The sequence below is a fragment of the Pinus tabuliformis genome, chromosome J (assembly GCF_031772625.1).
Source record: "Pinus tabuliformis cultivar Carrire ecotype Pingquan chromosome J, CPIR1, whole genome shotgun sequence".
Taxonomy (NCBI): domain Eukaryota; kingdom Viridiplantae; phylum Streptophyta; class Pinopsida; order Pinales; family Pinaceae; genus Pinus; species Pinus tabuliformis.
Genome location: NC_142295.1, coordinates 1,307,552,575 through 1,307,579,684, shown reverse-complemented (window position 1 = coordinate 1,307,579,684; position 27,110 = coordinate 1,307,552,575).

The window sequence follows — 27,110 nt, the reverse complement described above, 5'->3', positions numbered from 1 at the left end:
TTAGCCAAATGTGTTTCCATAGTTTAGGTCCACACTTAATCCACTTCCACTAGAGTTTCATGATATAATCTTTGCTAAGTAGGTCGGATCCCATAAAACCAACACACCAACAGATATTTGTTTGAATGTGTTTTTCCCAGCCTACGAGGGGCCATATTCACTCTTTAGTTGACATTGTCCAAACGGAATCAATCCATAAAGAATAAAGGCATCTGAAAACTACTTTTGGAATGGGCATCATCGCCATTTGACAATTATGGATTTTCTGCAACACCAATTTAGTAAGGACTAGCATACCTACACATTTTAAGGCCTTAAAAGACCAATTATTAATCCCATGTCAAGCATTTTCAACGATATAATCCCATATTGATGAGTTCTTGCAATATAAAACAAGGGTCACCCTGAGATATATTTAGGGGAGCTATGCTCAATGGAAATCTAAATCATGAGCTAAGAGTGCATGTATTGCTTCCTAACAATTAAAGAAGAGGATGTTAGTTTTTTCATTATTTATAAAGTTCTTGAGGCCTCCATAATTATCTACAAAATGTGATAAAATCCTTTAAGTTGTTTAGTTATAGGCGGCCCAAAAGGAAGCAGACCATCTACAAATTATTGGTGAGTGATTGGAAGGTCTGGACCAAATAGAATAACCTAAAATATGCCCCAAAAAATAATAATTATTTTACATTCTCCCAAGCCCTTCCATCGCTAAAATGAAGAGAAATGGGGATAAAGGATCACCTTTTCTGATACCTCTATAGGGCTAAAGATGGAAGAAGGGGCCCATTAACAAGTATTGAGAAGAAGGTCATGGAAATTGGAGATTCCATCCATGCAATCCACTATCTAGAGAATCAAAATCCCTCTAATATTTATAATAAATACTCCTGACTAAGTTGATCATAATATTTTGATAAATATAATTAATTTACAAACCTAGCCACTTCCTTACCCATAAAGTGTAGATTATTTCCTAACACTACAAGGAAAATAGTTTCTAATGGAGGCAATAAGGGATGTTTTTTAATGTTAGAAAATTGGATAAAATTGTTTAAAAAAGCATCCACTAAAACATCCATTTGTGATAGTGAATGTTTTAGCGGATGTTTTAATAGAAATTTATCACAACTAAAAAATATGGGCACCGAGAGTTTTTACTGGATTTTTCTTTTACGGTGCACTTCATAAAAAAGTAGCATTGGTGTGCTACATATATAAAAGACCGGGAGGCATACGTAATTAAAATCACCAAGTATTTGAGTGCAAAGAAAACCAACATGTAATATACACCTCGCAAGTTCTATTATATCAAATATCGCCAAGGTGTTCTTGTAAGGAGAGAAACCGGGGCATACAAAAATTAATTGTTGTACCGATGAACATTTTTCAACTTGCCATACTAATGCATATCGATTTTAAAAATGCCTTGGTGCATTAGTTATAAAAAACTAACAATGTTGTTTGTTTTCATAATGCACCGGGTTGGAAATAATATTTTGTAGGATTGGGTTGTTAGTTCTATGAAATCAATCATGTGTTGAGAATTACAATACACCTAGGCATTAATCTCAAATAATACTAGTGCTTGAAGAAATAAAAGCCCCGGTGTTATCGTTTTCTGAAAATGCACTGGTTATGCAAAAATATGACATCACAATACTTTTATATAAAATAAAGCACGGTGGGTTTTTATGTTATAGAAGCACTGATTTTTGGAATTTTCTCTTTTCTGGAAACATCAAACTGTGGAAGGTACATATAAATTAAAATTTGATTAGTGAATTTGTATATGATGTTTCGAATAATTTGTGATATTACCATATTTCTCATCTCCTGATTATAATATTTAATCATCAATATATTTAATCACTGGTGTAACATTTTGACAACGACATTGTATAACACCATAAAATAAATTAAAATATATTTTATTATATATCAATAAGAGGCGCTTTGTCATACAAAATGGGATTGTTATCGGTAACCCTTTTATTTCAATTGTGACACTATTTCAATTACATCAAACAAAATTGTTTGATTTTCACAAACATTTATTTCAAAAAATACAACAATTTTCATAGATATCCAAAGAGATCATCATTCTTCGCTAGAATTTTTGTGAGTGCTCGAGCTACTTCCATGACATGGGTTATTTGGAGGATTTTTTTTATTGCATTAATTGTTTTCATTGTATTTATCTTGTTGCAATTGAAAATAAAGAAATAAAGTGTAATGTGTATATCTACATTGGTGAGAATAACAAAAATTGAAATAAATAATATACATCAATGTAAATAAAAAAGAAATGTACCATAAAAAATTGTGACTCGTACACTGTACACATGGTTTCAAAACCAAGTCTCATGCGTTGTTGCAACAGTTCTTCTACTAGTGCAGTTCCATACTTTGTTTATGCATGCTTTGAACCCCGTTATAAATTATAGATTTAATAAAAAGATTTTTTTTTTCTTCTAATTATAAAATCAGAGATGTAAAACAAGATAGATACTTACAAATTCCATAATTAATTTTTTATATGCTAATATATACTCACAACCATTATCTAACCCAATGTCAATCAATTCTTTGATGGCTCTTCTTTGTATGTCGGCACCTATCTAAAGCCATTAAAGGCTATTTGTTGTAAAACAACGTAAAATATACAAAGATGAAAACTTGAGTTGTTGTAAAGAAATATAAACAATTACTCACAAACTCTGAAATCAACCATTTTGCTCCTTGTCGTCCTATTTTATGTGTTGAATGAGTTCCATATTGATTTTTTTGTGAGAAAATACTTGAAAATTAATATATAGTACTAAATTATTCTTTTATATGGACAAACAAAACATGGTTACATGCATTTGAAGCACATTGTTGTTGAGATGCCTCCTCCTATGATGTAATTATGTCCACTTCTTTGACCATCCACTTATACTCTTTTTTAGGCATTCCTATTTACATGTTTCTCATATCAAGATGTTGATTGTTTGAGATTTTCATAATCTTTGTGAAAAACGTAATGAACTATTTTTATAATGATATAGGAAAACCATATATAAACAAATCAATATTAACAAATGAATGGTTTCTAGTAATATATACATATAATTCTAGAAAAACATTTTATATAATTAGGAATATTACCTTTTGAATGATTACATTTTGTTTTTATATGTTTTTCCTATTCCAAGTTCGACATGTCTGCTTGACCATTGCTTTTGAAATGCTTCCTGTAGTCTAGATATTATTTGGTTCTTAGAACCATTTGATTGATTTTTTTATTGTAAGTGGAAGGTACATATATACATTTGTTCAAATTTTAGATTAGCAAAGGACCAATTCATCGTCATTTACATGTTCTATCTTTTTTATTTTCTTAAAAGGACATTGATCTTTTCTTTCGTTGTTGCTCGCTATAGAAAATTAAACATATATGAATTAATAAATTATTTGAAACATGTTATCTAATATTATTAAGTATATTATTAATGAAAATTCAAAGAAAACAAAATCATACTGAATATAATTTTTTCATTCATTGATTCATCATTCTGCAATTTCTTTATTAGGCTTTTACGCTCTTTTTCACTTATATTAGAAATAATATTATCGAACTTCTTAATTTTTTGGCTCTTCATGACACACATCAATCAATACATATTAGTTAAACTTACATATAATTCAAACATATTAAGTTTATAAAGAATTTACAAAAAACATGTATTCTTTGCTTTTTTTGATGTGTTATCATTGTGTCAATGAATATTTTCATTACTTGAGACATTCAGAGACATTTTTTTTTATCAATGAAGCCAATAAATGTATTTTACAAAGAAATGAAATAATTTTTAGCTATAAAAAGCTCGAGTAACCTGTATGTTTATATGCATCAACCCACTGGTGCGTTTATAACATTAAATGCATTGGGTGTGTTAATTGTTCATCATCGTCATGGAAAATTAATTTTAAATTATGGTGGGATGGTTAGTAAGGATAAACACACCTTAATTATTTAACAATTTTATTTGGAAGATGCGGGTTACTATGTTAGATTACACTAGGAGCAACGATGAATAGACTAGATATAATCAAAAGTATTATAATATACCAGTGCATTGTACTATATAGTGAACACTCGTGCATTATATTACATAGGATACACTATGGAACATATAGCCATTTAAAATAAAAATGGAGAGGGTTGTCAAGGTTTGGATAAGTGATTCCCCTACTTTACATGCCAAACACCCTATATATAGCAAGAACACAAACCCATTAGATTTAGAGTGCCTAAATTCAAAAACCATAATTGTGAAGTGGTAAAGGAAGTTAAACTCTAAGGTGAAATTTTGTAGGAATGAAAAAGGGTTTAAGGTAAGTATTATTTTTTTCATTGTTAATTTTAATTAAATTTACATAGGATCAATGATTGTAATTAAAATTACTAGTAAAATCTATATTAATTATTTTATTATAGAGAGTTTTTAATTATTATTACTAGTTGTTTTTGTTATATTCAGAATTGAGAATAAATCTAACAGAAATTGTAAAACTTTTTAACAGTAAAATTTAGGACTTTGTTATCCATGCTTTTGAGTGAATCACCATACCTTTCAAATTTTGATCTTTCGATGAAAACAAAATATTTTTCAGCTCCATAATGCTCCCAATATTCCTCCCTTGAAAATGGCCTTTCTTTTAATTAAACCCTAATAGATATTATAAATGTTTTATTAGTAAAATAAACCGTAATTTTTTTTTGCTATGTAGGTTTTTTAGTGAATCATTAAACCTTTAATATTATGATCTTATAAATACTTATATTGCTCCAAAGCATTTTGCTGTTGCACAATGCTCCAATTATGTCTCTCTTGCAAATCACTCCTTTGAAATTTTGGGTAAAATAATGAAATGGTGAATAATGTTTTACTATTTAAAAGTCTATAAAAGTAAATTTCGAAAAATCAATTGCTACTTGTTTTTGAATTAAAAAATAAATAAAAAATAAAATAAATAAATAATTTTTTCTCAATTTCTTTGCACATCGGCGCATTCAATAATAAAGTGCATCAATGTGTTTATAAAAAAACATGCACCAACATTCTGAGGGATCTAATTATTTTCAATGCACTAATATGATACATTTTTTTTTTAATTTTTGAAATCCCGAAATGATGCTATTAATTTTTTTAATGCAATGATGTTGTTTCTATTTAAAAGTATTTGTTCTGTAGCTTTTATAAGAGCACTGAGTTGGTTGAATTCATTTTTACCATTTAAAATCTAGAAGTAGGTGCATAGTGATGTTTTTTTAAACGCATTGATGTGTTTTTTGGAAAAGAAGTTATATCACAACACATTTTTTTTCGGAATGTCAGAAACATGTGCGGGTATTATTTGAACACCCCAATGATGTTATTTTTTTAAATGCATCAGCATGATTGGTTCTGATAAGTGCATTTTTTGATTTTAAAAGTTACCTGAAATTTTAATTCCACATAAATGGCATATTAATCTAAAACTATCCTTTAGAATTTATGCACATGAATTATAGTAGTTCATAGCATACATTTTCCGCTTAAAGTCACCCTATTCGTGAGAAATGGTTTGAAAACTATATTTAAATTCAGATTGTGGTTATATGGATATCATGCATGTTTTAACGATTGTATTATATATAAGGAATAATATGTAGACAAAGAGATATGTGTGGAATTTGGGCATGAAATTTTCCATATTAAAAGAAATGGATAAATCACATGGTCCTTCTCATAAGATATTGAGGCGCATGCCTATACTATTTTGTTGCAAATAGTTAGATATGTTGTAAGGATGACATGCCTCACACAAACGTGAGTCAGGAGTTATGTTAATTCCAATAGATTCAATACCCATGAAGCATATAAAGGATATGTGGCCTGAAAAATTCCAAGATGAGGTATGTTGTCTATGACTAAACATATCCATGGATGGCGTCAACCCATATTCCATCCAAAACACCAACTATTATGTTTGGACTATAGTAGTGATCAATAACGATAGTCCCCCATGGTTATCCGTGAAGAATGCACATATGATGCCTCTCGTAGTCTCTGGTAGAAGACAAGTCAAGAATATGAATGTTTACTTATAACCATTGGTAGTTGAAATGAAGGAATTATGGGAAGGGATACATGTGTACAATGTTTGAAGACCCATCACAACAAAGATGATTTTTACATTGTATGGCATACGTGCTTACACCATACGTGATTATCTAGGATTATGAGTTTCGTCTAGTAAATTAAATTCATACTTGATTTGTTTAGTAACAATATTGTTTCGGATATTACATAAATTTTCTACAATTATCTAGACCTTCATGGTCACTAATGTGTTGACCTGTAAATAATAATTTCACAAGTCTTGTAAAATAAGGCTATCATGGATGTAAATGGTGTGTACCTTCTCTGAAGGCTAGGTGGTTTGATCACCTATGAAAGCTAGTGTATGACTTATCCATGGTATTCCTCTCAGAAGAACACCCTTATAGAAGAGCAACCTCTTCTTTCAATGGTAAACCAGAGAGAACCCAAAGGATTGCAATAATTACACTAGTTGAATGGATTAGATCATATGAGAAAGAGAAGGAGGAGGATTTTGATTCAAATGGGGAGCGTATTTTCGATGATCTATAATTCTTCGACACCTATGTTGAGAAATTTCCCACTAGGATGAAAATGAATTTTTTCTTTTATGAGCTCTCATATTGGGAGCATATTAAGATTACACACTTACTAAATTACATGGATATATTTAAAAATATTTCATCTCTCTATAGAGGCACATATCATCAAAATAAAGTGACACATTGGATTTTAAGAGAGATCTTATTTCTTCAAAATCTAAAAAGAAACATTGGGCAAGACAAGAAACTAGATGAGAGGATGGTACCTCTTGGTCATTCAAAGATGGTGATGTCCCATGGATTTTAAAGAAAGAAAATTTTTCTTTGGCAAAGCAAGTTATAATGAGTCTGAGGGTGCCTTCTTTATATGGATCTTCACTATGATGCTACTTCATTATGGAGGACCATTTGTCGGGGTTGAAATTTCATGACCATTTGAACCTTCTAAGAGTACATATGTCAAAAACATGATTTTATAATTTATTTTTTATTTTTATGTAGTGGGATATTTTATAATTAATTTTTGTATATGTACTATTTACTCTGCAATGTCAGTATCCTCTGCTAGTGCATGGGTGTGTTAACCATGATTTCCCCCAATACCTACGATTTGTCATATCTAAATTATTTGCATTTGTATGTTGCATCACATCTAAGGAGATTCATATGGCTAGCCTTCCACGGTGGTGTCAAGACATAAGTGAGATTATTTGTATGTTTTATAACAAACTACCGACGAGTTTTATGGACTTGTAGGTAGCTCTTCTAATTCACCTAGTATATGAGGTTGAATTAGTTGGGGTCATTTCTTGTGATTGGATGTTATTCTTAGAGAGGTACATGAAGAAATTGTAAATTTTTATTCAACAATGGGAAAAACTTGAGGTGTATATGGCAGAGGGTTATATATCATATAAGTGTTTCTATTATGCCAGTGAGTACATTAAGTATATCGACAACACACTGGGTGAAATTATTTGGGATGATGAAAGGGATGAGAAACAAAGAGAAGGGTAGATTCCTGGAACAAATGGAAATAGGTGAATGATAAAGAGTAAGTGTGACCTTATCATTTGTCAAATTACTACACAATATCTATTCCCACTGAACTTCATATTAATGCATATTTTGATCTCATATATATATATATATATATATATATATCTGTGTGTGTGTGTGTGTGTGTGTGTGTTGGTTTGATTTCATTAGCGAATTTAGAAATTTAACCCATCAACAAATTAATTCTCTACAATATGGAAGTGACACAACTGTGGGTCGCATTGTATGAATAGAAGAGGAGGAGATGGGATAGTGATAGGAAAGAATTTAAATAGTTGAATGGTAGAAGCACACCTCATTATGATCATTTAAAAGAAAATATGCCAAACACATGCCCTAACAGTTAGGTTGTTGATCAATTTAGAGAGATATATGATGCGTCTTGTTGTTACCCATGTGCAGAAGATGGTGCACTAAACATAGGGATTGGGTGTAGTAACTTGGTAATTATATTCTTCAAGATTGGGTGTAGAAACTTGGTAACCTTCTTAGAAGAGTTGCAAGATGAAAGTAGAGGAGATTCATAATTTCAATATTATAGGTGTCTAAGAGCTTAAATAATAGAAATTAAAATAAGAAACAACAAAGAGCTTGAGCTTGAGAAGTCTACAAAAGGCAGGAGAGGCTTAATATTAAACCAAAATAACAACCAAAGATCTTCCTTGAGAGCAACAAATAAAGGAAACACAAAGTCACCAAATAACTCAAACATTGTTGTTTTGTGGAACCAAGACATAGTCAACAATATAGGTGTTTCACAAAAACAAACACAAACATAATGGAAAACTGAAACATATATTGCTATCAACTTTATGCTTAGAAGAGATTCAAGATAAAAGCATAAAATTTTCACAATAGTTAGATTATGGGTGTCCAAAGCCTAAACAACAAAAACATGAAATAAGAAACAAAAAAAAACTCGAGATCCCAAGATCAAAAGAAGCCCGAAAAGCTCATGGAAGATATGTATGCCTATCTTAAAGGTGAGGTCAATTGAGTGTCCAAGATTTTGAATGTTGATCACTAGTTTTATAACTACCACCCACTAGCCACTAGACAATATTCCATAGATCAAACCTTTGTAATATGAATATCTAAAAAATGCAATGACATGGGAAAAAACACACTAATTATTTAAATTATTTCACCTATAGATTGAAATGCAAAAATGTAGTTATAAGATTAAAAGTAGTTAAAATTATTGTTTGATTCAATCAAAAGACCATTTTTTTTCTAGACAAGGACTATTAAGGCAAGAAATGTTTTCTTGTTGATTATCATTATAACGATATCTGCAAGATTTTGATTAAAGCACTCAATTTATTTGTGTCAATGCGCACAACAACAACGACAAATGCTGGCAATATCTTGGCTACATTCTAGTTCAATGGTATGTTTGATCTAATTGAGCCAATATTATAGACAAAAAATTTCAAAAAAACCATGGAATGGGAAAGTCAAATAATATTTAGCTTATATTATTTAAGAACTAGAAATAGATGCAACACATCTAATTTAAAATATTCCAACAAACAAAAAAACATTCCATTTGGCAAGCAATTTATGTATTTATTTTATGTAGATTAACTAAAATGGACCATGGTCGATTTCATAGAGTTTATGACACACTCATCTTTTGAAATGGATGGAACTATCAATGTGAATCAAGAAATTTGAGGTGTTGGGTTTTCACTACATCTGATCCAAAGGATTTTGACCTATGCAAATTAAAGCAGATTATGGGTACCACCTAGATCAATGAAAATAAAACTTTTTGTTTTCCAGTAGTGCTTTTGACATTTGATCACATCAATTTTGAATATCATACCAGGAATTGTTGGAGCATAGACAAGATAATATATTTTTAATAATGTAAGTTATCAAACTTTTGTTATCTAGGAAAGCTACGCTCCTAGTTGGCTCCCGTCTAATCAGTTTCCATTTATATTGGTCAATGTTGTTATTGTTTTTGTTTCCTATTGTATTTTATCACAATTATTCATTTCTCTTGTATTTGATCACATTTATTTAGAGTTAGAGTATCTGAAGGCTTGCCTTAACCTATTTTAGTTTTCATAAGATATAATAAAATCATTAGTTGTCGTTAGAATTGTCTAATTGAGGAGAGAATGTTTCAAATAATAATTTCCCCTTGATTTTATATTGCTTTCTCTCTCTTTAAATTAGTAGAAGGACATTGAAACTAATACTCTTCCCCTACTTTTCTAACCCAATTTTTTTACTTTTAAAATAAGAAATAGAGACAAGAATAGGGTTCACAACAAGGTGAGCCTCCACTATTCTGTGTACTCAAATATCTAAATCAATGGCATCAATCTATTAGTGTTTCACATTGTATCTAAAGACTTTGCTCTTTATCTCTACCCTTAGTACTTTGGTTTTTATCATTGAACTTTGCTCTGTACTTTGGACATCAATGCATTAGTGTTTCACATTGTATCTAAACACACTGCTCTGTATATCAGTACTTGGGCTTTTACCTCATTTGGTTTTCTATGTTGTAACAAATCAATTAAGCAATGTGGGTTCTTTACATGAGTTTATTTCTTTTTCTTTTGGTTAAATCCACATACATGTGGAGAAGTTATAGACATCCAATAAATTTAATGGGTTTGACATCACACATAAGTTTATGTTTTCTGAAATGGGAAGGGTTTTCCTTGCACCACAAGATTTTAGTTTGTACATTGCATCTTTGTAGAGTCTGATTTGTACTCTCATATCGAGCACATATCAATGTGTTTTCTCAAAAGGGAGGGTTTGTCTTACTCCATAAGCTTCCTATTCCTACACTACATATTTTTTGTTTGCCTTGTACTTTGAATATCTATATAACATATTTATATAACAACATATCGATCTGTATTTGATTTAAGGGACTTCTCTTTGACTCATATTCTTTGGGTTCTTACAAAACCAATTGTGTCTTGGCTCTCTTATCTATAAATCATGGCGAATTAGTGATATTGAAATGAATTTCTTTCACTTGCAGAAGGTATGGTTAATATACATATCTACAAGCAAGCCAGGCTTTTCGACATACCAAGATTCAATTAGTGGCCGATCTTCTTCTATCCAGGAGTTCAGTAAGCTCGTTTGCAGTGAGAATGGGATAAGCTTGTTTAGTTCTACATCGAGAAGGGATTTTTGTCTAGGAGTTATGTTTTGCTGCGAGAATGGGGTAAGTTGGTTGTGCTCTCTCCATGATTTATGTTATGTTCTATTCAATTTGGAAGCACACGTGGGAATGGTAGACTACTTCTTCACCCAACCGCCATCCACTCCATTAATGAGCAACCGATGTGTTAGAAAAAAAATTATAGGGCAGAGGAGAGGAGTCTCACTCAGAAATTCGGTTGCGGAAAAGTAACCTAGATCAGAAATAGTTTGCGGCGAGAATATCGCAACCAGACAAGAACTTAATTAAAATAGAAATTTTATGTACAACAAAATAGAGTAAAACAAAAGAGGGTTGCGGTAAATTTACTTGTGTAAGATTAATACCATAATGCAACAAGCCACACTTTAGGTTATATGTCAAATCATAGGGAAATACATTCACGTGATAAATGGAGGCTGCAGCTCCAAGCGAAAAACACAAAAAACTTACTGCCATTTACGCATCACTGGGGTTGCAAGTAAACTTTTGTAAAACTCCGTAAAATTGGTTTTCATGTGCCCACCAATATTTCCTCCATGATTTTCTCGTAACTACCTCACAAACTCTTGCTCTCTAACTTGCCTAACATACAAAATGACTTTTACATCCAGATTTATCTGAACATACAAATTTGACATTAATACATGACAAAAAAAAATTAATATGAGACATGGGTGAATTTACATAGTAAACGGTTTTCATAACTTTCATGTGTTGTGGAGTGTGGGCAACAGTCGTAGAGTGAATGATTTCCCATAGTTATTTACTAAACTTCATTAAATGCCTTAACTTCTATGATGTGTTGCGGAATGGTCTACACTATACTTCTGTTGTGACTTCAGTCCTTTCGCCTGCAAACAAAATCGCAACCGTGTAGTAGTTTTCCTGGAAAGCATGGTGTTTGTGAGTGTGTTTAACGCAGTGGTTGGGATTAATATTTCCAACACTCCCCCTTAATCACTATTTCCTCCATTGACAATTCCCAAACAATCTCTAAGAGAAACAAAATTTCATGTGCCAATGGCTTTGTGAAAATATCAGCAAGTTGTCCTTGTGACCTACAGTGGTGCAACGCAATTTCATCATTGTTAATCAACTCTCTAATAAAATGATATTTAGCATCAATATGCTCGGTCGACTTATGAAACACAAAATTCTTTGATAATGCAATTTTTGATTTGTTGTCATAGAAAATAGTTCGCATTCCCTCTTGGTCGTGGCAAAGATCCCTCAACATCCTCCTCATATATCTTCTTGACATCGTGCTATTGTTGCGGCGACATATTCAACTTTTGTTGTTGATAGTGATACTATTGGTTTCTTCTTGGAGGCCCATGAAATGGCTCTCGAACGCAAATGAAAAACATATCCTGACGTGCTCTTAAAGTCATTGACACTTCCTGCCTAATCACTCTCAGTGTAATAAACCAACCTGAAATCTCTTGTTGCAGTGTAGAAAACGCCATACCATTTTTTCCCATTGACATAGCTTAGAATTATTTTCGCTGCTTGCCAATGTGTCTCCTTGGGTGTCTCCATGAATCTCAGCACAATGCTTATTGCATACATTATATCCGGCCTAGTGGCGGTCAAATACATTAATTTTCCTATCATACTTTTGTATAATGTCGGATTAACATTCCTGCTGGAATCTTCTTTTCTCAACCTTAACCCCATGACAGTTGGAGTTGGTGCGGGTTTGCTGTTATGCATATTAAACCTCTCCAAAATGTCTGCTACATATTTTTCTTGAGAGATAAAAATGCCACTTTTTGTTTCCTTCATTTCTATGACCAAAAAATATCTTCACAACCCCAAGTCAATCATTTCAAATTCATTCTTCATGACTTGTTCGAAATCATCGATGAGGAAATCATCACTGCTTGTAAAAATCAAATCATCTACATATAAGATGAGAATAAGAATCTTACTGTCATTCTCTTTGATGTAGAGGGTAGGATCTCCATCAAATTTGTCGAAACCATTGTCCAACAAGTAGGCATCTATCCTGTTGTACCATGCACGCAGTGCTTGCTTCAGCCCATAAAGAGATTTCCTCAACCGATACACTTTGTCTTCTTTTCCTTCTACCTCATAACCAGAAGGTTGCGCAACATACACTTCCTCTTTCAGCACTCCATTTAGGAACATTAATTTTACGTCCATTTGATACACTTCTAATTTATGTTGCGCGGCAATCGCCACAACTGTATGCGCTGTCTCCATCCTCGTGAGTGGTGCAAACATCTCTGAATAATCTCTTCCATGTTGTTGGTTGTATCCTTTGACAACTAGCCTTTCTTTGTGCCATTCAATCTTTCCCTCAATGTTTCTTTTGGTCTTATAGACCCACTTCACTCCAATGACTTGTTTTCCTTTGGGCAAGTCCACTATCTCCCATGTGTCATTCTTTTCTATTGCAGCTATTTCTTCCTCCATTGTCAAAACCCATTTTTCATCTTTGACTAAATATTCAAAGTGGATTGTGTCATATACATGATAAAACAAATAAAACAATGAATTCAGACTAGTGTTGCTATCAACTTCATCTTGCTCATAAATCACATTTAAGTTTCTGAATTTTGGTCTTCTTGTTCTTGCTAAAAATGGGCTTGACATGTCACTTGGTGTTGTGCTTTGCGGCATGCTTGGAGAAGCACTTTATTCACTACGTGACACTGTCCTATTATTTTTTGATGGTGTTACTTGTCACCGGCTTTGTTGCACTTGAATAGGAGTAGAGGTAGTCACTGTTGAGGAATTGTTTGTTGCTGTCAATTCCTCTTTGTCCTCATGTGGTATATCTTCTCTAAACTTCCATCCCATTCTTCTTTTTCTATGAACTGCATATCTCTGTTGATTATGACCTTCTTGGTTGATGGATTTTAGAGCTTGTACACTTTGGATTCATCACTGTATCCAACAAATATACATTTCTCTCCTGTGCTGTCCAACTTCTTCCTCAACTCATCTGGGACATGTGCATATGCCACACATCCAAACACTCTCATGTCAGTGACACTATGCTATCTTCGACTCCATGCCTCTTGAGGAACTATGTTCTGGACACTTTTGGTTGGAAATATATTCAAGATATATGTTGCACAAGTGATAACTTCAATGCAATAATCATTTGGAAAATGCTTTGCCTTCAACATAATCTTTGCCATTTCCATAATGGTCTTATTCTTCCATTCTGCTACACCATTTTGCTGAGGTGTATATATTGTTGTAAATTTCTTGTGAATTCCATGCTCCCTGCAAAATCGAAGGAAATCATTTGAGATATATCACCCACCTCTATCAGTCCTTAGGACTTTGATATAGAGTCCACTTTTCTTCTCAACAAGAGATTTGTATTGGCGAAATTGCTCAAACACTTTTCTCTTTTAGGAGATAAACCCATGTCTTTCTTTTGTAGTCATCAATGAAGGCTAATAAATAGTGACTACCACCAATTGATGTTGTCTTCATTGGTCCACATAAATTTTAGTCGAGAATCTCGAAAGGTGCCTTTGCCCTTACTAACTTTCCTATTGGAAATGTCTCTCTATGTTGCTTGCCCAAGATACATCCTTTAGATAGGCTATCTGGTTTTTCTATGAGTGGAAATCCCTTCACCATGCCTTTTCTATGCAGAAAATTCAAACTTCCAAAGTTGAGATGACCAAATCTCAAATACCATAACCAATTTTCATCTTTGACCTCTGCTTGAAAGTTTACTTGTGTGACAACTACATATTTTCTTCCATCCTCTTGTGAGTTCATTGATAGTTGTGCTTGTGCACCTTATTCTTTCAAATCCAATCCTATCTTTAGGGAAAACATTCTATAGTTTGACATCTGAACCTTTGCAATCAGTTGTCTGCATGGAGGCCTATCCAAAATTGTGCACACATCATTTTTGAAGAAGACATTGTAGCCCTTTTGCATGAGTTGTCCAATGCTTATGAGGTTATGCTTCAAGCGAGAGATAAAGTAAACATCTGAGGTGTACTTCTTCTTGCCCTTCTTTGTTAGGATATTAAATCTTCATTTCCCCATGACAAAGACTTTGCTATCAGTCCCTAATTTCACTTCAGATTTCACACTTTCATCTAAATTGGAAAACATTTCTATGTTCCCTGACATGTGGTTGCTACACCCTAAATATAGATACCATATATCACTTTGTTTTTCTTGTGCTTTGTTACAATCTAAAAACATGTTATCATGGCTCTAATTTTCTTTTGTGAAATTTACACTTCGCTTGTTACTAATGTCATATTCTTTCTTTCTTCGTTTGCATAATGACCACAATTCCTACAGTAATGACATTGAACTTGAGATTTATCATACCTTTGACCTTGTGCTTGATTTTGGCTTGGGCTTTGAGTTGGATTTTGATTACCGCCTCTTCCACTTAAGCTTGAAGGGTTTCTTCTTCCACCTTTGTGTGGGCTTCTTCCTCTCCCTGTAGCATATGATCTTCCTTTGCCTCTACCTTGACCAAATGAAACTTGGGTCTTGAAGGCATGCTCCAATGAGGAGCTTGTTGCTCTATTCAGTCTATGTTCATGAGAAATCAGTGATGCATGAAGCTCATCCACTGATAGCTGTGAGAGATCCTTTGTCTCTTTCATGACCATAACAATGGCCTCAAACCTTGCTAGAAAACTTCTCAAAACTTTCTCAACTATTCTCCTTTCTTCAAATGTCTCACCATGAGACCTGATTTGAGTAACCAACCTGATTATATGTGTATAAAACGAATCTACATTCTCAAAATCTTTCTTACAAAGTGTTTTAAAAACTCTTCTCGGCATTTGTAGTTTTTTTGTCTTGACTTTGTCTAGAGGGTGTCCCATGCTTGCTTGGACTTCGTTGCTATTGCAACCCTTGGGAAAATATATATTTCCTCCATGATTTTCTACTTACAAACTCTTGCTCTCTAACTTGCCCAACATAAAAAATGACTTTTACATCCATATTTATCTCAACATACAAATTTGACATTAATACATGACAGAAAATAATTAATATGCAACATGGGCGAATTTACATAGGGAGTAGTCTAACCAGGCAGAGGAATTGCTCGAATTCCGTTCTCGCCCGGAAAATATTTTGGCTCTGGCCAGCGTTCCTCCAACCCCTCCGACGCACTCTGTTTCTAATTTGACTGTCACAATCTGTTAGAATCAAAATCTTCTGGACCCGATGGGTCACATCCTCCGTCTAGCCAAGCGATCCTACTCATCGCATTAATGCAATGAATGTGGTGGGTGGTCAACTTGAATTTCAAACCAGACACAAAAATGGGCCGTGCGAGAACTTCTTGACCTCCCATTACGCCAGAGCTCCTCGGCCTATTACCTTCGTGCTTCTCCAAACCTCATCGACCTCCTTGAGCATAGCTTGAACTATAAGTATGCAACAAAATTGACCGTGTCAAACTACTCCAAAAGACCAAGCCCTGCACTTTCCACATTCTTCGAATTTGGGGTTCTCAGTTTTTGGATCAGTAATGTTGTAGAATACAGTTGCTGTGAAATAAGTGGCTTTGAATCTTTCATCAGTGGTGGTTGAGGGTTAGAAATAAATTACGTGTTACGGGGATTGTAGATTTGGTGGGAGAAATTGGCTTTTGGGGTTCTTCGATCCCAATACCAGATTGCATACAACATGTCTAATTGTTCAGCTTATGAAATGCATGCCTCTCATACGAGAGCTTCGTTGTAGACAAATCTGGAGTGATTTTTGGGATGCACTACACCAATCATGCAAGTTCAGTATTTGTCCAAGGTAAGGCTCATCATGCTTTTGAGAATACTCTCTTATTTGATGCAGATAAACTATCAAAATAAGGGTTTATCTATGCAACCAAGAGCCTTTTATCTACAATCTAATTTTGTGAAAATTAATCGACATTATTTGCCATGTAATTTTTGTCTAACCTTTAGTTTATAGAGCCTTTTATCTGCAATCTAATTTGGGGAAAATCAATTAGTTTTATTTACCATTTTAAGAGTCATCTATCAAAATTTAGCCCATATAAGCAATGGGATCGTGATGCTCAGTGATGAAAGCAGTAGAAGGCAAAGCGAGAACCCACCAAGGTTCGATTCTGCTTTTTAGGGTTGGGGTTAGGGTATTTTGAGGGAAATGTGCGTAATAATCAGTAATGTCACATGTTTAAGTCATATCATGTTGTAAAATGCTTAGCATGCATAGAATTTTAGTCCCTCATAGTTAATACTAGATTCTTTTTGTTGCCTTTAATTTCTTTTAGAGGTTTGATTGTTTGATTTTCTAATGACACTTTGATAAAAAAACATCTCTTCGATATTCTGGATTGAACAAGTAGTGGCAGCCCTCTAAAGTAGAGTCTACAGAGCATTTCAGCCTCAGAGATCTCTGGAGGATTCGAGCAGTGATAGTTAAAGTGGACATGATACTGAAAGATCTATAAGCTTCAGAAGTGAATCCTGCAACTCCAGCAAAAGAGTAGGATCATGGGATGTTGTCTTCGAAGATTTTGGGGGCGATCCTGATCATTTATGGCATCTACAAGATCGACTTGGGCACATGTGGTCTAAATATTTTGAGCGAGCGTTGCCTTATGGAAGAGTCTCTCTAATGGAAAAGGTAGATGATGTGTTACCTAAAGAGAAAATCCTTCACTTATTTCTACTATTCCTTTGTTTATATATTGTAAAGCCTTCTGAAAACATTTCAGTGAATTTTTGAGGCAAGACATGTGTGAAGAAAGATATTGAATTTATTGCTTAAGATCATAGAAGTTAATGTTTGAGTAGATCTCCTAGTTGGATTCTTCTTATGTTCCTTTGGGCATAAAATTATTTTTATTCTCATTTAGTTGTACTTTTTTTCTGCAGGTCAATCAGTTAGCACGTGGATTTCCAAAATTGGTTTCTTTAAGAAGCGTTGATCTTTCTCCAGCGAGTTGGATGTCAGTTGCATGGTAAATTTTCTGCATCTTATTGTGAAATCATTTGATGGTTACTTATATCATAGATTGCATCACATATGCTAAAAGCTTTCAATTTTCAACATTAGTATTATGGTGAAATATAGCCCTCTAAGAAATTGGGATTAATGTTTTGGATTCTAGGTATCCTATTTATCACATTCCAATAGGGTGTATTGTTAGGGATCTCTCGGCCTGCTTCTTAACTTGTCATACATATTCTCTCTCCTTCCAAGGTATGTGATATATACTATATTTTGAAATAGTCCTTTGCTGATTTAAATTGTTCAAGTAATTTCATTCAGCTTAATATGATATCAGAAGCAAGTGAAAATCAATTTTTGAAAATAGGAAGCTTGATGTGGACTCTTGGATCTCAAATTTGTTGTAGAGAATGAGATTGGACAAGGTGATACTGAGTCTAGATCTGGGATTGAGTTTTCTGAAAACAAATCTAAGGATTCCCAATGCATAAGTCTTCCTCCATTTGGACTTGCCACATACAAAATGCAAGGAAGTCTTTGGACTTCTACTAGGAGTGCTAATCAACAACGGATTTTCGCTCTATTAAGATCTGTCGATTCCTGGCTGAAGCAACTAAGAGTTAGGAATCCAAATTTTGAATATAATCACAGCATGTGTATCACAAATGCTATCCTTATTTCATATGATATCTCCACTGCTTTTATTATTCTTGATCATAAACCTAGCAGTGGAAGGTTTTGAAATGATTGGTTGTTTTATTGAAAAAAAATTGTTGTATAACCTCATGAATTTTGTCCTTGATTTATGCTAGACATTTTTACAAAAGTTATGGCTTTATATCTTATTTGGGATGGTTTTAGCCTATTGTAAAATATGTTTGATCATTTTTTTTAAATAATTTTGGGTGTTATGTATTATGGATCTTCTCTATTTGATATCCATAATAATTACAAATCTTTCTACTAATTACATCTCTAATTGGTATTTAATCTAGATATATGCTCTTTCTTTCTTCCACTTTCCTTGTGTGTTTTAATAGATTTTTAGTTTGAACCATATTGAATTCTAAAGGTGTTAAACCTAAAACTAGACCATATTGAATTCTGATGGTGATAAACCTAAAAAACATTGCAAACTCTCACAGTAAAAATGAACATTCCATATCATTAAATGATTATCTTTTATATATTTGTTCTTTCAGAGTTTTGATGTAGGTTTTAATTGTTCTTTAGCCAAAAATATTATTTACAATGCACTCTCAAATGGTCATCTTTTACACGTTTGTTGACCACACTCTTAATAATTATCACTTGCAATATTTGTCCCTCAAAGTATATAGGTGTAGCATTTAGTTATCGAAATAGATGATTTACAATACCTTCTTTTACACATTTGTCCATTGTTCACCTAATAATCATCAATTATGTTAAATGATAAAATATGATAGAGCTCTTACACTTAGGGAATTTCAATTGAGCACATTTTAGAACTAACCTTTAATGTACTAAAGTTGAGTTTACAAATCAAGAATTTTAACCATTTGAACTTAAAAGTAATTTAATTATACATTTGAAGATATAGTTCATTATCACAACTTGAGATGGTTGAGCTTTTCTCTACTGTAATTGAGCTTATACATTTCAAATTAGGGAATTACTTATTTCAAATGAGTTTATCTGATATAGCAAGGCCTATATGGATGCAAATTTCATTGAAGAAGAATAAACTAAAGACCTTAATTGATTTTGTTGCATATCTTCTTGAAAAAATCCTTGAAACCCTCTCATATATCTCCTTTTACTTATTTCATTTTTGTGTCTTTATATTTTAATTTTAAATTCAAATGTACAATAGAGCGTCAACAATGTTTGGCTATTTTTTTATCATTGTAAATTATAACCAACCTCATAGGCTAACATGAGGCTCTTAGGCCTTATTAAGCCAACTTCATTACTTCACCAAACATGTAGATATTTTGTTGTCCAAATTTAACTACCAAGAATTTTATATTTGTTAAGTTCATGAATGCACAATATGATGTGGTTTGCAACTTATATTTATGTAATTTTGAAAGTAAGCCTACTAGGTATTTTAAGTTTTTAGTTCGGTTTATTACTAGTTAGAATAATTTCGAAACAACATTTAAAATTAAATTTGGTTATGAATGAATTATCTTAAAAATCTAAGTATTAGAGTTATCTAAAATGAAAATGGAAAACAGGTAGGGTTTGAATCAATATAAATTGCATAAGTAGAATTCAACATCACAATTTTATCATTTTTCATTGTCATATTCATGAAACTACCTTGGATGAAACATTTGAGATTCAAAAGGTGAAAAAGGAGATAGTGAACATACAAGTAAATATTGGTATTGAAGATAATAATAGTTCATTTATAATGAACATAGGGAGGATAATATGGGGGTGCTTAGAAAAGTACTTGTTACTACAAAATCTAGTGAGCCTAGTGCAAAGACTTATTAGAAAACTTATCTCTTGTAACAATAAATAGATTAGCTACCATTGTCGTCTCAATGATGTCTCTCTTTCTATTTTGTGATTGTATGTTATTCTCACAGGGGAGGTTTCCTTGGCAAAGCTTAGAGTTTAGATGGCTAGGGCTTCAAGCTAAATGGCTCTCAAAGGATCTTGTAGATAAATCATCTAGAAAATATTCAATAAAAGAGGGCTCAAGGGTGATTGGAGTCTAATGGTTATGGGAGAAGGTAATGACAAATCCTTGGATAATAAGATGAGAGTTACAAATGTTCAAGCACACTTTCCAAAAACAATTTTTTTCCAATCAAACAACTAATAATTCCAAAACCTGCCATTACTAGGTTTATGATCAGGAAATAATAAAGCAGTGGAGAGATCATATGCAATAAGGTTGGAATCTGTGATACACAGGTTGTGATTACAGGAAAAAATATTATCTCCTCTAAATATGATGTTATCCAATATTTTCCAAATAGCAGTGATTCTGCCTCCAACAAAAATCCATCCAATGGTGATCAAAATGTTTACAGATGTGCTCTCTTAAAAACTCTATTGAAGATACAAACTAAAAATGAAACCTAAACATCATTTCCTAATATCCCAAAGCTCTATATCAAAGAGAAGGAAAAAAGACACCTTAGAAGGGCCGAAATGTATAACTTCAGTATATTACCATATCCACCTCAAACTCAAATTTGACAATCAAACTGATAATTATAAGAGCACATTAAATCTACTTCAACAATAAAAGTAAATAGATGCAACTAAAGTCCGATTCTTAAATAATTGCCAATTTGAGATTCACGTAATAGAGCACATCAACTGTATTTCTTAAAAATAAGATATGCACCTTAATTTCTGATGCCCCAAGTAAAAAATCATAACTCTTTAGGCCATAGGGTTGTGTTGCTTCCGGAACCTCCCATAAGAGGTAAGCCAAAAACATCAAGCATTGAAACCCTGAATTGATTCCCAAAAATAGGGTAGGCACCTTAATATCTAATGCCCCAAGTACAAAAATCATAACTCTTTAAACCATAGGATTGTGCTGCTTCCAAAACCTCCCATAAGAGGTAAGCAAAAGCATCAAGCATCGAAACCTTAAATTGATTTATTCAATTGTGACAACCTGATTGCTAAGCTTGAACCTCATAACCTGCTCAAAGAATTTGTCTGCAGTTTCTTGGTAGTTCTTCATTTGGGAAATTCTTATAATAAATTCTTTTAGTTTTGGGTTGTATTTGACTAAGGACATTAATTTCATCATTTTATGTTCAACATTCAAAGGATACGTCACTGTAATCAAAATCTTTTCCTGACAAGGTATCATGAACAAGGAGTCCAACTGCAAGATAAAAAATACAATTTTAGAAGAAAAAATTAATATAAATATTTCATTAAGCTTTCTATTTTTCCAAGAAAAACACTAACCAAAATATAAAATGCAAAGATAGCAACCACCATCCCAAACAATATGTTATAATTTAGAGATGGACAAGCTTACTTGTGCCAAGTTGTTTCTTTGTGACAACCCAACAAACGTGGCACAATGTACTTCAAATCGGTTAATCTTGGATGGCTATTGAAAAATTAAAAAAATTCCATCTCATTTACTTTGTCTAGAAAATAAAACAATTTGAAATATTACAAAAGCAAAATAAGTGAGAAATGAAAATAAAAACATGCATTTAAAAGAAAACGAAATGAAACAAAAGGACCAAAAGAAAATATGTAAAAGCATCTAAAAACATAATCTATAAACTTGCATTGTTTTCTATTGCAAGTCACCTTAGGGAGTGAATTCCCTTTATAAAAATCCAAGCAGCTCCTTGTAATTCAAAGGATTGAAGTTTGGGAGCAGTTATGCTGACAGAGCAATCACCTATACCATAAAAATCTAGTCATCACTGCTCTAGAAGATGTAATTCAGTGATCACAACTTTAACACCATCACAACCTAGCAAAGCCAAACACTTTAGCATTGAACATGCATGAATGATGCTGGATAAAGAAAAATCACGTGTACAAATACCAAGAAATTCCATTGTATGAAGGCTCATGAAAGGGATCCAATTTGGTGCTTGTGATAGATGAACACCCTGTAACTTGAGGCTTTCAAGATGAGGCAAGGAATAAATGTAATCAACCTTAGTGGGAAAATTAGGAAAATTAGGTACATAACCTTTTACTACAAGATTATCTAGTGGAAGTTCCAAGTGATTCAATGAATTGCATCTGTGACAACCAAGCTCGCATGTTATTCCTAGAAAATGGCAATAAACAAATAGCCCTTCCAACGTAGATGTTGAAAATACAATGTGGCTTACAACAACATCTGACACAGTCAATCTCTTGTCACAAACACTTCTTGAGAAATAAAGGCTGCAAATGTTTCTCATTGCCTCTCTCCATTTTTTACTAACACATCAACACATGGCCACATCTCTGGCATTCTTGACAAATGAGAGCATGTGCTGCACTACTGCATCAGGGCAACACATCCATAATCCCCCTCAAAGAATCATCATCGATATCCATGTTTTCAATCATTGCAAAGGTTGTTTTTTTCTCACAGACACCTCTAAGCAATCTGACAATAACCCAACAATGTCAACCTCCTAAAAACGAGTCCTTGGATTTGTACTATGGAAAATTTTCTCTTCGGGCCTTTTTATGAAATACTATTGAATTTCAAAGCTGCTGTTAATGAAGACTGTTTTTTCATGTATATAGAGAAAGGAAAATGTTGGCACATCCCCTCTCTAAATATGGTCTACCCATGGCTCCAAGAGTCTCCTTTTCCATGTATATAAATAAAGGAACATGTCGGCAGACCCCCTCTCTAAAGATGGTCCACATATGGCTCCAGGAACTTGGCATTAGTGGGACCATCATAAAGGTTTCCTTGCTGAAGCCTTTTTTTTCTGATCTTCAAGTCTGAGCTGGTGCTGTGTCTAAAGATGGCTCCATGACCTTGCTATTGGTGGGACCATCAAGAAGGTTTCCTTGCTGAACATGATCTTGGTATTGTTTCCTGATCGTCATGTTTGAGCTGGTGCTATGATTACTTGTTGTCGTTTGCTTGTAGATATGAAAAACCTTGTCATTGGTGGGACCATCAAGAAGGTTTCCTTGCTAAACATGATCCTGGGATTTTTTCCTAATTGTCAAGTTTGAGTTGGTGCCATGATTACTTGCTATCGTTTGCTTGTATATATGAAAAGGTTTGTAGAGTAGCTATCCCTTTCTTCCTTCCTTTAGTAGGTCTCCTTCTCTTTATCTAGCAGGTGTATGGGGAAGGTGTTTAGGCTGCTTTCTCTTCTCTTTGTAACAGGGGTCTTACTTTAGGTACAACAATTCATAGCTTAGTACTTGTATCACTGATATAGTAGTTGCTAGCTTTACTAAGATTAGTTTATAGCTGTAGTAGTTCCTAGCTTGCTTAGCTCTAGTAGTTGTCTCACTTTCATAGCATAAGGTGCTTTAGCACAAGTAGGGCCATACAACAAGTAGGTAGCTACAAAGAAGTAGTGCTTTAATAGCAAACCCTTTAGGATGGAGTGCTTCAAGAAAGAGCTAACCATCTTAGTAGTTGTATACAAATATAGAGCGAACAAAGAGATAGATTGATAAAAGCTGATGAGAGGCCTATAAATGATCTGATATGGAGAGTTGACCTCTTTGCATGATAGACAGGCAACCAATCCCACAAGAGCATAAATAGTAGCTCACTTAGGAAAGAGGTGTCTTTTATAGGATCGCTTTGGTGTCGATTATAAACACCTTAAGAGGAAGGTTACCTTGTGACTTCTTGCTTCTGAAAAGTAGCTACCTCATCTCAAACGCGGTAGGTAGTAGCAGTAGCTGTTATCTTCTCTCTGGCATAGGCAACTCACTCAATACAGAACTACAGAGTTAACTCAACAGATAGAGCTACAAGTACACCTGAAGAACGAGCTAACTAAGCAAGGCCAAGGAGTAGCATTTTCACTAACTCCAGCGAGCGTAGTTTATGAAGTGAGCCAAATAGCGAGTGTACAAAACGAGCCAAAAAGTGAAAGTATCACCTTTTCCAAAAGCAAGTTTTCCTCATCTAGCGTCTTATGGTAGTGAAAACCACAAGCTATAGCGATAATAGCTGTTGATAGGCCTCCATTTGCTCGTGGAATGGGACTTTTCCTGTTGTTTGGATGTAATATATCCAATCCCAACTTTCCGAGAAGAGAAAAATAAGTAGTACACAAAGTTAGGAGGCAAAATTCACAAAAGGAACAAAACAATTTGCGGGTACAACTTTATAATAATAATTTTGCTAAAAGAGGACTCGAGATGTGAGCCTCACCTAAAGTTTGAAGACGATAAATAGGATACCTAGAATCCATAACATAAATCCCAATTTCTTAGAGGGCTATATTTCAACATAGAACTAATGTTGAAAATTCAAAGCTTTCAGCATATGTGATGCAATCTTCGATATAAGTAACCGTTAAATGATTTCACAATAAGATTGAAAAAATTTACCATGCCACTGACATCCAACTTGCTAGAGAAAGATCGACGTTTCTTAAAGAAACCAATTCTGGAAATCCACGTGCTAATTGATTGACCTGCAGGAGCAAAGTACAACTAAATGAGAATAAAAAGAATTTTATGCTGAAAGGAACTGAAGAAGAATCCAACTAAGAGATCTACTCAAACATTAACTTCTAAGATCTTAAGCAATAAATTCGATATCTTTCTTCACACTTGTCTTGCCTCAAAAATTCACTGAAATGTTTTCAGAAGGCTTTACAATAGATAAACAAAGCAATCATAGAAATCAGTGAAGGATTTTCTCCTCAGGTAACCGAGCATCTACCTATTCCATTAGAGGGACACTTCCAAAAGGCAACACTCGCTCGAAATACTAGAAACACAGGTGCCCAAGTCGATCTTGTAGATTCCATAAATGATCAGGATCGGCCCCAGAATGTTTGGAGACAACATCCCATGCTCCTACTCTTTCACTGGAATTGTACGATTCACTTCTGAATCTTTTCAGTACCATGTCCACTTTCACTATCACTTCTTGAATCCTCCAGAGATCTCCGAGGCTAAAATACTCTGCAGACTCTGCTTCGGAGGGCTACCACCACTTGTTCAATGCAGAATCTTGAAGATATGTTTTTTTATCAGAGTGTTGTTAGAAAATCAAACAATCAAACATCTAAAAGAAATTAAAGGCAGAAAAAAAGAATCTAGTATTAACTGCGAGGGACTAAGATGTTATTTCACAACATGATACGATCGAAACATGCGACATTACTGATTATTACGCCATTTTCCCTCAAAATTCCCTAACCCCAACCCCAAAAAGCAGAATCGAACCTTGCTGGGTTCTCGCTTCGCATTCTACTATTTTCATCAATGAACATCACAATCCCATTGATTATATGGGCTAAATTTTGATAAATGAGTCTTAAAATGGTAAATAAAAGCGATTTATTTTTTCAAAATTAGATTGCAATAAAAGGCTCTCCAAACCAAAAGTTAGACAAAAATTACATGGCAAATAATGCCAATTAATTTTCACAAAATTAGATTGCGAATAAAAGGCTCTTGGTTGCATAGATAAACCCGTATTTTGATCATTTATCTGCATTAGATAAGACATTATGCTCAAGAGCATGATGAGCCTTAACTTGGACAAACAGTGAACTGGCATGATTGGTGTAGTGCATTCCAAAAAGCACTCCAGATCCATCTACAACAAAACTTAACTTTCATATGAGGCACGGATTTCATAAGCTAAACAATTAGACATGTTGTACGCAATCTCGTATTCGGATCGAAGAACCCACAAAGCCAATTTCTCCCACCAAACAAATCAAAGCCGCAAGCCCCGCCTCCACCTGGCATGATTGGTGTAGTGCATTCCAAAAAGCACTCCAGATCCATCTACAACAAAACTTAACTTTCATATGAGGCACGGATTTCATAAGCTAAACAATTAGACATGTTGTACGCAATCTCGTATTCGGATCGAAGAACCCAGAAAGCCAATTTCTCCCACCAAACAAATCAAAGCCGCAAGCCCCGCCTCCACCTGGTCAATTCCTCCACCTGGTTAGACTACTCCATTTACATAGTAAATGCAAGCATTGTGTTTGTCAATGTGTTTAAGGTGACCGTTGGGATTAATATTTCCAACACGATGAATGGGTTGGATAGTCACATCGCATCACGGAGAAACTGAACCTCCCTGCATATGGATCCGTGAATCTGAGCATTCCTGCATATGGAGTGGCCCGAGTTGCAAGTTTTTCAGGCAAGGCAATTCTTCCGCTTGGGTAGACTATTTCTTTATTATATAATCGCTTAAAATAGTGAATCAATCAAATTCATTTATATGGAGACGTGGCATGTGCCGGCAGTCCCTTCAATCGCAATACGCACTTCAAATGCAGGTTGCAAATTCCGAACTGTTATTCACGCCTCTTGCATTTTAAAATCTGAGCTATCACACCTAATATGAAGGGTTAAGGTTTGGTTAAGCCTGATTGGGTTACGTTTATGTCCTTTAAATAGGACTTGGGGAGAAGTTAAAAAATCGTAACGCAAGAAAAGAAACAAAGGTGATAGTGAGATTGATTTCGATAGCGGCAGAATTAAAACAAGGTGATAAAGAAATAACGATGGACGTAGCCCTTTTCCAGAAAACGATGAAACGCAACAACAGTTATGAAGACGCCACTAAGAGAT